Source organism: Silurus aristotelis (genome assembly GCF_946808225.1).
Source record: "Silurus aristotelis genome assembly, chromosome: 24".
Lineage (NCBI taxonomy): Eukaryota > Metazoa > Chordata > Actinopteri > Siluriformes > Siluridae > Silurus > Silurus aristotelis.
In genome coordinates this window covers 10,952,319-10,969,382 of record NC_139597.1, presented here as the reverse complement: position 1 = coordinate 10,969,382, position 17,064 = coordinate 10,952,319, and the positions used below count along the sequence as shown (strand labels likewise).

Sequence of the window (17,064 nt, the reverse complement as noted above, 5' to 3'; positions counted from 1 at the left end):
GAGAGCGAGAGAGAAGGAGAGAGTGCGGAGGAGGAAAAAAGAAAAAAGATGGATAAATACGACAGGCTTCATTTTATATGCATTGCTTTCCTCACTAGGGAAATTTATAAGCTGAAATGCTGATAGTTTCCAAATCAGTTAGATTGGAAACAGAGACCTGCAGCATCAGAGGGATCACTCTCCTGTAAAGCTGCAGAGTCTTTCAGCAATGGTGCTGTCTACATCCTTTTTGAACATACAGCACCCTCCCGAGTTCAGCTGCACCTGTATTGATTGCTACCTGCATTAGCACATATGATTGTTCGCAGTCACTTCGACAGACTATCGACGGACTGGATTGCGCAATTACACCGTGCCGGAGCGGTCACCGAGGACGTACGCGCCATCGCACTCGCTGCACTTATTCATTCTGTTGTCTCATCACATTGCGCTCTGACTCAGATAACGTCTAACACACCAAAGCTCCTTGAGAGCTGTGCAAAGGCCTGAGGATGTGCCGAGTTGTAAACGCGCCTTGAAATTCAGTATTACTGAGGTCGGATTTGACTCCTTATACCCCTGTAGCATGGACTGTGAAATATCCCTTCTAACGTTTTCAAAGCAAAAGCGTTCATTTGTTGTGTAGGATTGAATTCAACTGTAAAGATTTGTATTAGTGTGATGTACCTCAGTGACATACCTATAGCGATGGAGCTTCTATTTTCTCTAAAGTGTACACAAACGTGATGTGCTACTTGCCCTAGCCTGTTCGTTTAAAATCATTTATACTAGTGTTCGAATGATATGCTTTTTCAAATGAAATAGCAAATGGGTTAAGCAAACATTAATTTCTCCTCTCACCGATGCAAATAAGGCTTCTGCTCCCTCAAGGCCCAAGGAATAAACAGACAGATTGTTTTCCTCCATTTTCCTTTTCATCTTGTCTCGAAAAACTTCCAACTTGTCTGCGCTGTAAAGCTCAGCTGTTTGTCTGCGCTCTTAAAGCGATCGCACAGGCCGCTGTCTGCAGGGAACACATTTGTAACGTTTGGTAAAATGTGCCAGGGCTTTTTCCTGATGAAACTCAACACATGTCTCGGGGGATTCCCTGTCTTCCTGCTTGGGAAACTTTTCCAGAGTCTCATACGAAGCAAAAAAAAACAAAAAAAAAACACACAGTACATCTCCCTGGCTTGTCGTAAATCGTGTCAGCGAGCCGAGCAGTGCTGCCTCGGGTAAGACGTTATTAGAAAAACTGTAGGCTTGATGCGACATGGGTGAAATATGAAAAGGCACCAGGAAGCACACAGTTGTCCCCCTGCGACAGCCGTTCTGCATGCTACCTAACACAGCCACAGCCTCTAGCATGCCCCGACATGCTCCTCGCCAATTAGTGAGTGCAGGAAACTGTGAAAACCCGACCATAGGTGCCTTATTACTGCTCTAATATTCTCTTAGCGTAGGAAACTTGCGGCTGTTTATTTATACGCCGATTAAATCTGCATGCGCATCCTATAATTCTCATTTCGAACAGTGAATACTTTTTAATTCCCTCTCAAGAAAATCCATTTTCAACCGATGCTTGCTTCCACCGCAACTTGTTTTGATCTTTCCAGATGAACTACCGCGGTCCTGTCACTCTTCGATGTTAGGCCTCTGGGTGACTGTGCATATTCTGAGCACCTCTATTTTCATCTTCCCATGGGAGCAGACGAGACGCCTGTCTCCAGGTTCATGCATCCCACTTCATCTCTAGCCATTTGCACCAGGCCTAAATTGCCATTTCATTAAGGGAGAGAAAATGGAATCTTTTCTCCTTTTTTTGTGTGTGTGTGTGTGTGTGTGTGTGTGTGTGTGTGTGTGTGTGTGTATGTGTGTGCGTAAGGTTTTGCTTGTTATGACAGCCTAGATAACAAATCACAAAAGCAATATCTGCTCGTCGTCTGCCGTCCGCTCAAATACTGTCTGTGTAATCAATGTGGAGAGATGAAGAAACCTTTCTCTGAGGAGTGACGTCTATTAAAATAGCGTGACGACCCGCACTGTAGCCCCTGCGCCTGTCGGTTCAACATGGCGAACTGTCAGAGAGGCCTGTATTAAAAGCGCACCTTTTTTTTTCGCACCGTTTTTAAAATTCATTTCCGAGCACAAAATGCGCACTCCTTCAATTTTCCTAGTGCATTTGCTAACATCTATTTCCAATGGAATGATTTTATTTTTTTTTCCCCAAAAACCCCCCAAAAAAATCAATCTCACTCCGTATTTGATTTATCTCCGTAGAAACACATTTGGAAAGCATCATACCAGGCTTTCTCGACGCGTCCTCTCGATGCCACGTGTCATTATAAATGAGAAATAAATTCACAGCATGTGAGTGGATTTCTATTCCACACCTTAAACACCAGTCTGTCAGGATGATAACAAGTATGGAATTGTCCTCTTTTTTTTTTATCTCTTTTTAGGAACATCATCGGTGTAAATGTAAAAGATCGAAACATTTTCTACAGACTTCGTTTTCTTTATTCAATACTTTCCTTTATGACAAGTTAAAGCTCGAGTGCTCCTTCTTTTGGGAATACTCGCTATGTGATTGTATATTACAGACAGCCTTCTTGTCACTGGCTTCACCCCCTCTTTCATTCTCATTTCATCTGGGTCACTGAGGGCTGCCTGACTCCTCCTGGGTAAAGGAGAGTCCTGATATTCCACTCCACTCACAGCATAAAGACTAACCTCCATCTTTGCTCGCAGCTTCCCCTGGAATGGGGGGTGTTCTGGAAAGGTGGGGTATTTATAATTCGGGTGTAATGAGTTGGTTGATAATGCCTGCTGCCTGGAGTAATTGTTCCAGTATACAGGAAATAATCATTTTCATTTATCTAAAAAAAAAAAAACCTCGTTTTTTTTTTCCTTTTGAGCAAAACTACAGGCTGGAATATCATTAAAGTTTCTTTATAAAAAAAAAAAAAAAAAAAAAAAAAAAGCACAGCTCGAAAGAGTCTTCCTATAATTGTGTATTGCTTTTAATCTAGTTAACATTTAAAAGAACTTGGGGTCATGTTGTCCTTGGAGACAGAGATACTGATAATAACAGAGTAGAACAGAATTATACTTTTTTTTTCTTTCCCCATAGCAACCCATGGAACTATCCCTAAATAATCAACTTCAAATTATAGCTTTAGACCTATAAGATCACATTTGTTTTCATGTTTCTGTCTTATGCAGATGTGGACAAATCGTAAGCCTGTACAGGTGATCAGGCTTCCGGTTTTTAATCAGGCTGTGGATTTATCAGTCACCTGCGTTTTATTTGGACTTTCACAATTTGTTATATGTTTATACCTGGTGGCTCCAAATCCCGAGCTGCTGCACTACATACGTGATGGCACGATGTAAACTGGTTTTACTTAACGGATTATTCTGCTCACACAGATACTGGAAAGTAACACGCCTTTTGAAATCAGGAAAACAAAAAAATCTACAAACGCATACCAGATTTAGTATTAAAAAAGGCAGCATTTTATAGGGTACAGGAAAATCGCGCTCATAGCCGAATAGCCAAACGCTTGCTGCTTATTTGGCGAGGACACAAGTATGATATTGTACATCAAAATTATTTTCAGGAGATTTATTCATTCCAAGCACACTCATTTTTCTCAGTATTTATTTAAGCCCTTGTCCAGGTTGCCAAGTTTTCCCGTTAAATTATGGTAACACTTTTTGCGTCGATAATCAGATTCCTGGGCGACCGAAATGCAGCAGAGGCAACTACATAAGAGTATTTTCCCCTGGTGGAATAACTAATTAATTCTATTCACCGCAATCGAGTTAAACATCCTAATTTATCTAAAGATGAGAATTAATACAAATGTGACCAGTGCATTAAAACCGAATCGTCTATAAGTCTCTGGGCAATATAATGTTTTAAGTTTCAAGCTCATTTCTATAGCGCTTTTTACAATAGGCCTTGTCTCGACAGAATTTAAGTGCATTATGCATATTTATCCCAGATGAGTGAACCTGGGGCGACTGTGGCAAGGCGAAACTCTCTTAGATCGTATGAGGAAGAAACCTTGAGAGGAACCAGACTCAAAAGGGGAACCCATAAATAAACAAATTCCTTTAATAAAATTGTGATAGGAAATGTCCATTTCAGAAATTCCTAACTGTTCGTGGCTTGTGAATGCGTAAGCGTAAGAACAAATCCATATGGTAAGTGCGAGGCACGTATCATCATCATGCAGGCGCTGTTAGCCTCGGCTCTGTCACAGTGACAAATACGGAGGGTCTCCATCTTTGGGACACGATGCAGCGAGTTCATTCACATGATGAATGCTTTCAACTTTATTTAGACGTGTTTGGCTACCTCCCGTTTTCCCTCGCCTGCTTGTTTTTGTGTGTTTGGAGACTCCTTGCCTGCTCAGCCAGGTCAGACAATGAAAACAATAGCCAATTAAAATGATACGGCACTTTCCACGGGAGCTAAGCAAGGTGGGAACAATGCCCGCGGAGCAAAGCCAGACAAATGGATCATCAAGATTAGAGATACTAATATAGCTAATGTGGTTTAAAACAAGAGTCTGAATAAAGCACAGGGTAGCACTGTTTAATAAGAGCCAATTAAATAAAAAATGATTATATAATACGGGCAGTACCATCAGTGCCTAATGGTTTTAGTACGCTCGACTAGTGCGTGTTCTTAAGCATATATGAACTAAATTAGAACATTAGCCACAAGCAAAGATTTTTCCATAAGCACTATATTTACACACACTGTGTTCGTTTTTTTTAATGAACCAATTAAAGTGTGTTTGTGCTAAAACGAATAAGGCTGCTTTAATTCAACTTTCATTTCTGTAAATGCACTGAATACAGGGTCCTCCACATTTATTTGCTTTCATCATGAAAATAAGGGCGGAAATGCGTACAAAACAATAACGCATACAATAAGTGGGATTTTGAGCTCAAGGATAAATAGGCATTGTATGGTTCTATTTGGAAAGAAAATAACAGCCCTGAGTCTCTTCCTGTTATGAAAAATGTTGTATCGTAGAACATCTTGGTGCTCCATAGTGAACATTTTACGTTTCTTTGTCCTGTTTGTGCAAATGGACTTCATTTCGGTTCAGGACGTTTAGACCACATCTCATTGTACTGCTGCTTTGCTCAGACCAGATACCTTAACTAAGGAAGTGTGAAGCAGCACACATTTATCTCTTTCTCTGAGGCGATACTGGGAGCCTGTTTGTTTTTTTAATTGCTTTTTTTTTTTACCATCTCTTTCCATCTTTGTTTACATTCACGGTGCCTTTGATAAGTAAAGCAATAATGGAAATTGAATTTAAGTGCATTTACATGGTAAAATGTCAACGTCTGAAAAGTTATCTTTCCCGAAACTAATGAAATCGTCCTGAATATGTAAAAGAAGGAAATAATAAACTGATAAACGCAGCACGACGTGATATTCCAGTTGTTTAAATACATATATAAATATTAAGATATATGATGACACTTTATGAGATATAATTTTGTGGATCTGAAGTTTATAAAACAGTCTGTTGGTCTACTAATGACCCTGACCAGGATAAAGCACCTACTAAAGATGAATAAATTAATAAATTACACATATGTATTATAAATTGTATATTATATATACCGTAATTTCCGGACTATAAAGCGCACCCATATATAAGCCGCACCCACTGAATTTTACAAATATTTTTATTTTGAACATAAATAAGCCGCACCCGTCTATAAGCCTGTCTACACTGAAACTAATGAACTTTACACAGGCTTTAACGAAAGACAGTGCCTGTTACACGGTGTAACAGGTGAAATATGTTGTGGCTCCTTTAAGAGCAGAGCGGCATTTTGGGAATAGCCTGGCACTGCATTTTTCCGCTATTACTGCATGTGTGTAAGACTGAGGATTATGTCCTTATTATTGTCTGATGCTCATTTCTAAGTTTCTTTGACTAACCCGTAACACCGTTGCCATGAAAAATAAAAAAGCACGAGTTTTGGAAAGCAAAAGTTTCTCCCGAATGCCGTGAAGCTCAGAACACAGGTGAGGTGCGTTTTTTTGTTTCCGTTTGGAAATTTCATTGGTCTAATGTTCAGAGGTTCATTTTTTTTTGCTTGAAGTTTGTGAAACCGGGAGAAACCCAGGAAAAATTCATGAATAAGCCGCTTCGTTGTTTAAGCCGCGGGGTTCAAAACGTGCACAATATGTTTTAATTTTAAAGTCGAAGAGTGGTTTGCTTACAGAAACCGCTCCAGTAGCTTAGAAGATCAACGAGACGTCACAACTTCAGGAGTGGCGATAAAAAAAATTAAAAACAGGAAGTGGGAGTATATCTGGGCCAAATTCACCTATTAGTAGTTTCTTCCTTCTGTTGTGACTAATTATTTTAGCAATTTAATTCTTGAATTTTTTTAATTGATGACTTTAGACAATTGAATCATTGGCAACAGGTCAATATTCATCAGATTTTTTTTTACAGAATATATTATAGTAGGTATGAGTCTACAGGTCATCGACAAGATGACAGTAACATGATCTGTACGTGATGTCTATAATATAAATCAGATTTGTTTTCAGAAATCCTTTTTATTAGAAGCTGAAATTAAATGACACATTTTACACATTGCAAATTACACATTATTACACATACAAGTCATGAACAGAATATGCAGGCTGACGGCACTGGTTCCCACTTTGCTCTGTGGCAATGTGCAGCCCACGTGTAACACGGCGCCACGTGCCAGAAGGCTACTCAGTAAGCAGGAGCTTTTGGATTTACTTGCCGGTTAGTTGAGTTTCTATACACATGTAATTCAAATGAATGCTAATGCCAGGCCCTAAACATCTGCATGCTGCCACTGCTGTGCTGTGAACAGCAAATCTCTTCATTCTAGCACATGCGCTCCACTTGGTTTTTTTTTTCTAGGGCCTGCTGTACGGTTCCTTGCATGAAACAGAGGGAGCGTGTGCATAATTTTGAAAGCTGTTTTGAATTTGACCTCCATCTTGACGCTGAGATGCTACTTGTAGTCATAATCAGCTAGTCACCTCTGCCAGGGAAAACAATGATTCTCTATGTAAAGTAATGAGTCATATTATTCAGGTGTTTGTGCTGTTCTGACCTTGTTCTGAGCATTACTTTTAGATTAGAAAAAAGCTCTCGTACATCCTGTAGCGATGGTACATATGACTAATACTTACGTGCACGGCAATTTTCATTCATTTTTGTTTTTCCGGTCTATTTTTGTAATTGAAAGTTGTGATTAGCTCGTTTCGGACTTCAGTAGCTATATGTTTATTCTAACTATGTCTAGAAACATGTTTGTATATGTGTGTGTGTGTGTGTGTGTGTGTGTGTGTGTGTGTGTGTGTGTGTGTGTGTGTGTGTAAAGAAAAGGCATACTTTGCATTGAATTGTGCTATTTTTGCCTTTGAATATGTAATTATTATGGACATTTAAACATAATCAGCTAATACAAATGTTCTGCACAATCAGTGCAAACATCTAAAAATAGCAATGTTTTTGGAGAATGCTTTCGAAATGATGAAACACCTTCATTCATTAAGCCATTCTTCTTCAATATCTGGTCATGAGTACCGGAAGTGAGCTGGGAATACGCAGTAGATGGGATGTTAACCTGTCACAGTCACAGACATTAACGAGAGCTCAGGAGATCAGGAGCTCAGGAGATCTTGGCGCTGTATGGCAGCAACATTGCACCAGCCTGCTGCCCTAAATCTTAATGTAGGATGTAAAAATAATTGCTGCATTCTAAATCAAAATCCAGAAGAATCCTGAGGGCCCTATTTCAAACATCACGGTTGACCTGGACGAGACCTCCGCACGATGTGATCTACCTATAATGAATTGGTAAATAATTACTACAGAGTGCTGCTCTGAGTTTATACGGTATTTTGAATAAGCAAATAAAATGCTCGGCGACTGCAAAAGTAGCTGCGCTTGCTTGCCTTCCTGCCTGGCAGCCTGTTTAAACCTGGCTCAAAATGCGAGCACACAAAAGTAGCCTTGCTGCATAAAGCCAACGTATTAAACGTTGCAGTTGACCAAGACAAGGACATCGGCACAGTGCCGCACCAACAGTGAGTTTCTTGTGAGGACGGAGGCTTGAATATGCGCGTGTAATTTTTTGTTCTGTTTACTTCTTCATTCTTTCATCTTTCTCTTCTCTTCTCTTCTCTTCTCTTCTTTCTCACTCGCTGTCAGTGTGGGCACAGTAAAAAAAATACCTTTCACCCATCACTCACAGTGACCTTGTCAGGAAAAACAAATTAAAGGGCCATTCATTATGAAGTGGGACGCTTTGTTAGTGCCCGTGTGCCTGAGCGACGATGCAAGGACGGCCTCTCTCACTCCATCTTTTTCTAAACTCAACCCCCTTTCACCATCCTTAAGGTATCTTCAGCAGAGGGGCAAATTAAGCACATATATGCACAATCTTTTTACAAACAGTATTATTTCTGAGCATATCGCATCACATTATCGCAGTTACATCATCAACAAATCCATTACCCAAAATTTTTTCATTCCTAGTCTTGTCTGTGAAAAGGGTTTCCGCAGGTTTCGCCCAGTCAAATGACTTTTTAGGACCAATAGGAATGAAATTTAAGACCTATATCATGACACAAATGCGTTGTTAGCATCTGACCTTAACCAAGCCCTTTTTTTGAGGCACTTCCCTAAAGCTGAAAAATCCAAGAGAGAAATCCGGGCTGAAAACATAACTGTCGCATGTTGGTCTCATTTATAGTCATAATACAACGGATTATATTTGGAAAAGCGAAAGAAAGAACTTCAAAACCAGTGAAAACAAACAAAAAAAACATTCCAAACATTCCATCATTTAGCTCGAATGGCATTAATGGATATCGGAAAATGTAGACATGTTTAAAATGATTTTAGATTTTAAAAAAATATATTCTTTTGTAAGGCCTAAAATTTAGATTTTTTTAATTGTAGACTTTTTGAGACTTTTTGAGACTCAGCGGAAACCCTGATAGTAGCATTTAAGCATTAAGCGTCGATACATTTAAGCACGTCGTCCTCATGCAAGTAAGTAATGATCGTAGTAAAATATGTTTAGGCTGCTACATAACCACTCTTTTCTCCTGTCAATCACAAAGACACTATCGTTTTTCCAATAATCTAAAAATAGTATTCGTTTATCCTCGTCATGACTTGTCTTACTTTTTTCTTTTGTATAAATATAAACCTCGTGAGGGTACGAAAGTGTCAGAAGAGCAGACTTTTCTTTTTCTTAAAGACGAAGAGTTGATCACACCAAGAGGACTGCTGTGACTATTGATTAGATCAGGTGAGTGGGTGTGCCTGTATGGTAAATGTGTCTGATTACGATGCTTTTCAGAAATAATCAGAACCTTAATCTCGGTTTGGAAATCCTGAGCACAGACGCAGTTGGCTGCGTAAGACAAACAAAAGAGGAGAATGCTCAAGTCCACGGAGAGCAATGCAGCCAGCACTAATGAAAACTATCACTTTCCCTTTCAGTTTCTGACAAGCCCTTTGCTCTCTTCCTGTAAATCTGGATGAAGCGTTATTGCAATACAGAAATGAATAAATCAAGATGGTCATCTCTCATGCATTTTTAATCCAAAATTTTTCACTGCTGATGGGTGATTTAAGGGGGCATTTACATTTTTCTCCTGTTCGGTCTGCTGTTTCACCAATAACACTCAATGAGTGCACAACTACTGTAAATGTACGACTATATAATCTGTTCGCTTTATTTTATATTCACAACGCTTCGAAATACAGCGTAATCGTGCTCGCTAAGTGTGCACTGTTTTATGAACTGCTGTCAGGTTTTGAAATGTACTTGTCAAGTTCTCAAAAGCTAGTGAGATTCGAGACTGGAGGTGCAGCCGTACGGATTCGAGGGGTTTTAAATAACTATTCCAACTCTTGTTTTTTTCTTGAGCTTGTCTCCTCTGACGCTCTTCATCCCGGCCCTCCACGTCAGGCCACATTCCCATCGTGGAGCAATACTAACACCTGAGTGCACGCACACGAAACTCCTTATGTAAAACATCCTTGACAATAGCCCATGGCAGTCTGGATCTGTTGGAAAAAAAATAAATAAATACAAGCTTCCAAACAAAACATCTGCAAACCCTGTAACACTAAACCAAGACTGGTTCCTGATTTATTTGCTTTTTTTGGAATGGTGTCATCGAAATGCTGTATGTTGATAATACATGATACATTGTGCTGTTCAGATTTATTTAAGAGTTTCATCCATTTCGGGTCGTCTAATTGGGTGCTGTTAGTGTGTCAAAATGATTTGATGCACAAAGGTCACCTTCCAGTGCACCAAAATCCTCTGTGTAATATGGACAGGCTCGAAAACAATACATTTTATACTGTAAAGAAAGAAAGAAAAAAAGCAGCCAAGATGTTAAAGCTCAGCAAAAGTACACCGGAGAGTGGCAGTTTATTTACAGTCTTTCTTTTTTCTCTCTCTTTCTCTCTCTCTCTTTCTCTCTCTGAGGTTAAAGCCGAACCATAGCATGCCTATTAATAGCACGGCTGCCTCCTCTCCCGTTCTAGGAGACTACATACGAACCATGCCATCTTCTGGCTGCTAAGCTGCAGCGTGGAAACAGAAAGCAGGTCTGGTATCCAAGCAGCATAAGTGCGCCCTATAGCGCCAGGTCACGGTCCACACGCTCCAAACACCTCTCCAGCTAAACAGGTGCGCACTCGAGCCGTTTCACTTTAACACCTCATATAGCATTCGTTTTGGCATCTATAAAAACATCTGTGTTTCTATTAAAACTCAAAGATGCTAAGAGATGCGAGAGGCCTAAATCCTTGCATGCACTAAAGACTAGAGAAAGTCATTGGAATATCATGCGTTTCGTCAGAATGTAAGTTATTTCCGTACCAGGAAAGTGTGAGAAAAGTCCATGGGACGATCCCAATGAAATTGCAGCTGTTGTCCCACCTGCATCACAGATCTTACAATCCCTCCTACAAACACAGGCCTGGCTGATTGTCTCCTTCTCTTACGTACACTGTTTGATAAGCAGTCTTTTTACATCCGATGCGTTTCCATCTAATCTTAGAAATGCTTCATAAAAATTCTCCTTCCGCATTGCCTTTACTGCCACCAGCATGCGATTCACAGAAGCCGAGTGGGGTCACATTAACTCGGATGTGAACAATGATAGAAAAAGAAAGAAACACGTATTCTGAGAATAGGGATTCATGGAATTACGCTCACATCTAACATGCTGTTAATGAGTCATATAGAGAAATAATGAGCTAACGTCCTGAATTCGCACTTGCGTGCCAAGCGATCGGTGTGTTTACAACAGAAGTACCTCGTCAGTCCGGAACATTGTTATAAGATTAATTGTGTTTGAGTGCCGCTATAGAATTAGACTGTGATTTGATTATCCTTGTAGAATTAGAGAAAGAGCATGCTAATAAGCTGCAGTCCTCCTGGCCATTAAACTTTTACCTAGTGACATTTCGAAATGGCAAATGGTATGTGCATATCAAACTGTTCCTCAAAGTAATAATCAACCTTGTGTGTTTTGCCTAAAAATCTTCCATCTTATTGGATTCTCTGACTTAATCTCGTCTCCGTGAAGGACAAAGAAAGTAGTTTTTTTCATTTTGTGTTTTTTTCAAAGCTCGTCCTCATTTAAGTTTTGGAGCTCGGCTTTGTGGGAAAGGGCGAGATGTTCAGTCTGAGGTTCTCTCTGTACTCTGTTATTATTGGCTCCTCTTGCGCCTCATTACTTCATCCTGGCGAATGCACACCAGGTGTCTAAGCATAAGTCTACAAATATATATATATACGATGAAGGCTTCAAAGATGTTTACATTTCTATCAGTGTTCTATAGTGAAGAACCGTTAGAGCGTCCTTTTCCAACCTAAACATCAAAGTTCAGATTTCTGCAATAGGACAAAGATGTTTGTGGCTTTGATGTGCCCTATGAAGTCAAGTGTATTGCTGGCTGATGGTGGGTGTGGTCCAATCTTTCTGGAGGCTTCTCAATCTTACTATGAAATCTACATCAAAGGAATACTGCCTTCATGCTGGTCTCGTTAGGAAATCTTTGTCAGATAAATCCCACTGATAATTTTTTTTCAGATAGAACTGAATAGCTGATTATTTGCATATATATATATATATATAAAATACCAAAGCATCTCAATAAACTGTTACTACAGAACCCATAACTCTTTTCTAACTTGTTCCACACTTCTGCAAAGATACATCAGCAAGCCTAGTCACTGGGATTTGCATTTTAAGCAGTAATTTGTTCACAAGTCAAACTTAAAATAAAGATCAATATCGACCGCCTCCCGAAACGAATCGTTGGATCCAAAACTCGTTTTGCTTGCCGAGGTGAACTATTTTTGGTGAGCTTTCAATTTCAGAGCCTGGGATTAGTGACTCGACTCTTTTTTTTGGACCGACGTAGAGAACAACTGATGTAAACGGAAAGAGAATTGTGCTGTGACTTGATTGTGAAACAACCCAAGATTACAGAAACGCATACATATTGCCTGCAGCAGGGTCAAGATTTAGTTTTTATAATTATATATACTGTACGTAAGTAAGTATCGTAGTATGTAATATATCATTTGTAGCTGCCCGATTTAAATAGTTTCGTTAATTGCATGCGTAGTTTGTGACACGCCGTGCTTCATAACGTAAACCAGAGCAATACGATTCCCAACCATTTTTTTACTAATAAATTTCGTTCCGATTTATCATTGCGATTATATCACTGGTGATATACTGGTGATTGTTACCGTTGGTATAATACACATTAAATAAGGTATTTTAAATCCGGGTTAAATGTGGTGATGGAGCTAATCACAGTAAACAGACCTGAGATTAATGTACAATATTCCAAAGAAATCGAAAGCCAAAGCCGCTAAATTCAATTAATCCATTCACAGAACATTGTCACTGCATGGTTTGCTATGTGCCCTCTAACAGCTGTGCAGATGTCCTATCCTGATAGATGTTCTGTACGTGTCACTGGCAGTGATAATTGTGTGACGCCTTATCACATCCTGCCCAGAAATAAATGCCATTACGTAAGCGTATCAAGTGTGGTGAAAAATATACGTTGCTACACAAACTGACTCCTTTCCTATTTATTCAGAGCCTTTCTGTAGTCTTTCCTGTGCCGTTTTTTTTCACAGAGTGTTTATGACACTGTAGCTTCGATTAGGATGGATTTTAAAAGATTCAATTTTGGCGCAAAAGTGGAAACGCATTATCTGCATTAAAGCAGCGATGCCTTGAGCGATGGGAGAGATTGGGGTGCAAAATCAGATGGCGAAGGAATGCCAGGATTAGATGAACACAGGCGCAGTCCTGACAGCTCATCAGAGCTTAACAGAGACCTGATCCCCACCAACACCTCCTTCAGGCCATAAAATTCATAGATCCCACATCAAAATCATTAGACTACCAGAAATCCTTAACCAAAAATGCACTGACGCCACATGCTTAACGTCCACATTCATCAAGTTACCCCAATGTGGCAACGTCATGCCTGTTTATGAAATATAACATTAGAGCAATCATCATGGTTTAAATCTGGCTGCTATTCACCCACTGGCAACCTGTTGCCATTTATTTTTCCATTGACTGAACGTGTTTTGTATGCTTCCTGAACCCAGGCACTATGGGAGGCAGCTCTATTTGGCACTGGCTGTTGTGATGTAACAGCCTGGCAAGACAGGATGTTGTTTTGGCCACAACCAGGAACTCTTTGTCTCCACCATGTTATACATCAGGATATAAATAATCGGAGCATCATGGGATGTGCTTGTCGTCCTGTGTCCGCTTTACATGCTTTGCCACGGTTTCATCTTGGTGATGGTGCATGTTTCATTTGGCGCTCTTGGCAAAGCGGGACGATTCCCTCTGGACGTCTCGGTAAACAAGGCCACTGTTGTGCTGGTGATGTTTTGAAATCTCTGCTTTCCATCAAGGACAGGTTTTCATTGTTTAAGGGTTTAACACTTAGTGCTTTCATTTGGCTTCATAATGAACTATTGTATTATAACTATTTGCATAGTTGATATAAGATATAAGTCTTCTTTATGTATCATAGGTAGTGTTGCAAGACGAGTTGCATCATAGTAAAGCTTATAATGATGACCATTAATAGCCCATAGATGCAGCATACAGAGTTAGTGCCCAGCTCTAGTTCCATTCAGATATTTCTGTCTTCCAGGGAATCATATTTCTGGTTAATATCCACATTTAAGTGTTGGTTTAAAATGCACAGATTTATAACTCTGAAGATCCAATACTTCGAAGCGTATTATGTAGACCGGACAGTGTAGGACTGCAGTGCAGTTTAGCACAGCGAGACTGAGGAAGAGTGGATAAATGATTGAGTTGCAGGTTGTTACAATGAACTAAATGACCACAGTAAGAGGGACTTAATTCTGAGGAAAGATGCTGGAATGATACCCATGAGCTTATCGCATTGCTACCCAATAAACCCTCACAGCAATAGTTTCCTCGGAACAACCACGGCATTCCACGCTAAGCGAGTGTTGTACAGGTGAAACCAGCTCTTTTGGAGGGAAAAAAAAGACCTCGGAAATCAAAGCAAAAGGTATTATGTAGCTTTAGGGGACTATATGCAGTGGTTAAAAGCCAAGTGTGGAATTACGATGCTTTTGAAGGAAATGTAGTGTTTTCCTTCGGTACCATTCTGCACCTTTTCATATCTACTCCAAGATGAGACGGCAGGTACGGCTGACCTAATATTTGTACTTGTGTCTGAGAAAAACATCTTGCAAAAAAAAAAAAAAAAAAAATAGTAATAAAAAGCACCAGCAAGTCCAATCAATTTTTTAAGGGAGCTTTGAAGTCGCTCTCCGGTTAAGCACATACAGGATGCTACTTTCTGTTCTCAGCCTTTGTACGACAAGTAAAATAAAGTCTTAGAAGTTCATGCAAATGAGATGTGTGCCTGGTACATGACAAACTCCCCAAACTCTCTTAACTAACATAATTCCATGCAGTCGACATGCAGATCAGAATCAACTACAAAGCTGAAATCCTATTTGATCGAAACATAAAAAAGATGATGGGATCAAATGTCTGTTATCACAACATAAACATTGTCCCAAATGTAGACCCTTATTAAAGAAATACTAGCGATAAACCATTAACCTGAGGAAGATCTCTGTCTATTGCTCTCTTATATCTCATTTGGTAAATAAAATAAAAAAATAAACAAAAATTAAAATACACATTTCACTCTTCTGGTAATGTCTGTACAGCAGAGCAAATCTATTGTTTGTGGCTGAGGAAAAAAAAAATCCTTGACAACCACTTCCTCACCCACACACTCCGAGAGGGAGGAAGTACAGAGAGAGAGGAAGAGAGAAAGAGTGTAACAAACAACCCTAGCTAAGAGACTGGCAGTAAATAAAAGTACACTTGAATGGCATTAAAGCACTCCACTCTCTCACTCGTGGTTAAAGTAGGCCTAATTTACTTCAGAGAGGCGACAACTGTGATCCACTGACCAAATCATTTGTTGCAGAACGTATTTTTGACAACATCAGATTTTCCTGACTCGGAACGGAAGAACATTTTAGGACTTGTAACATCTTACTTCATATTTCTTTAACACCAGCCTCAAGATCTCATAGGTCAGGATCCAAGCAGAAGTGCTGATTAAGAAATTTCAGTCGGCCTGATCCCGAAACACATTACTTGGTTCAGCATTAAGATATTAAGAGCAGACAGGCACTGATTCTTTTAATTACTGCATCGGGGGTTTCTCTCTTCTGCCGTAACAGTTTTGTTCTCTTTTTTTTCTTTTTTTTCACTGAATGTCTTCCGTCTGCCTCGTTGCCAAAGTCTCTGCAGATCATGATATTCGAGCAAAGCGTGGCCGTTCCACTCATGATTATTTTTCAATTCAATTGTGCAAGAAATGGATTCCTACCCTTCTGGGTCCTCAGAGAGAAAGAGGAGAGAGAGGGGGAGATGGAAAGAAAAAAAAAAAAGAGGCTCCCTTTTGGGAGTGAAGTGAAAGAGAAGAGAGAGAGAGAGAGAGAGAGAGAGAGAGAGAGAGAGAGAGAGAGAGAGAGAGAGAGAGAGAGAGAGAGAGAGAGAGAGAGAGGGAATAGCCGACAGACAGATGAAGTCATCTTTGAAAGTGTTGGCCTGCTCTAATAAAGTAATCCTATAGGTCAACTAACGTGATCTAATCTTGTTACCTTCTTACTCTCCGCCCAGCAAAGAAAGCCACCGTCATACAGGGGCTCAAACAATAGAGTGTTGATTCAGGCGTTGGCCTCGAATCAATTTTTGATTTCAGATGGTTCACAGAGCTACAAAATTACCCCCCATTTCACTCTGATGAAAGCTTTTGTGCTTCTCTGTGTCGGCTAAATTAAAGAAGGAAAACACGACCGTCTCTTGGCGAAAAGTACGAGAAACTGAATCAGATTAGCATCCCTAAACTTGTCTTTGTGGTCTCAATAAATGGACAGTTCTGTGTGTTATAAAGTCGTTGGCACATTCCTTTCACACATGATAACGTTGGGTCGGCTCTGATGGCTCTTGTCATGGTTTTGCACTACAGATGAAAGGCATGTCCGTTTCAGCACAATCTGCTGAGCTCAGGGCAGCTCCAGTCCGACATCAGCAGGAGAAGTAGGGTACCAGCACAGCCAACTTTGCCTGGAGATCCTGTCTAATTTAATCATATTTGTGGTGCTTCTAACAGAGCCCTTTAATTAAACAACTTACAGAGTCCCCTTCTCTTCCTGTGACAGTTTTGTGAGAGCTTCTTCCATCCCATTTAAGAGAGATTCAAATGCTAGTCAGAGAAGAAAGGGGAAAAAACATGAATAGCTAATTTGAGAGAAAAGTCATCCTTAGATAAATAACTCAAACCTGGTGACGGTCTGAAAGTCTTGTTCTGTGTTGTGTTTTAAAGAAGTCGGTGTTCCTCTGAATGATTTCGCCCTCATTACTGTCAACACAATCTCAGGAACAAATAAGGAATTGCA

At 39.9% G+C, this 17,064-nt stretch overlaps 1 protein-coding gene and 1 long non-coding RNA gene across 4 annotated transcripts in view; both read right to left on the bottom strand.

Moving 5' to 3' along the window:
• The window catches only part of phf21b (PHD finger protein 21B), a 67,894-nt gene that overhangs the window by 39,660 nt on the left and 11,170 nt on the right, over positions 1-17,064 (bottom strand). The gene's annotated exons all lie outside the window — the stretch shown is intronic.
• On the bottom strand, positions 2,417-5,257 carry LOC310719252. The gene is made up of 2 exons (XR_014531419.1): positions 3,352-5,257; positions 2,417-3,163 (listed from the first exon to the last, which is right to left on the bottom strand). It is a non-coding gene; the product is annotated as an uncharacterized lncRNA (long non-coding RNA).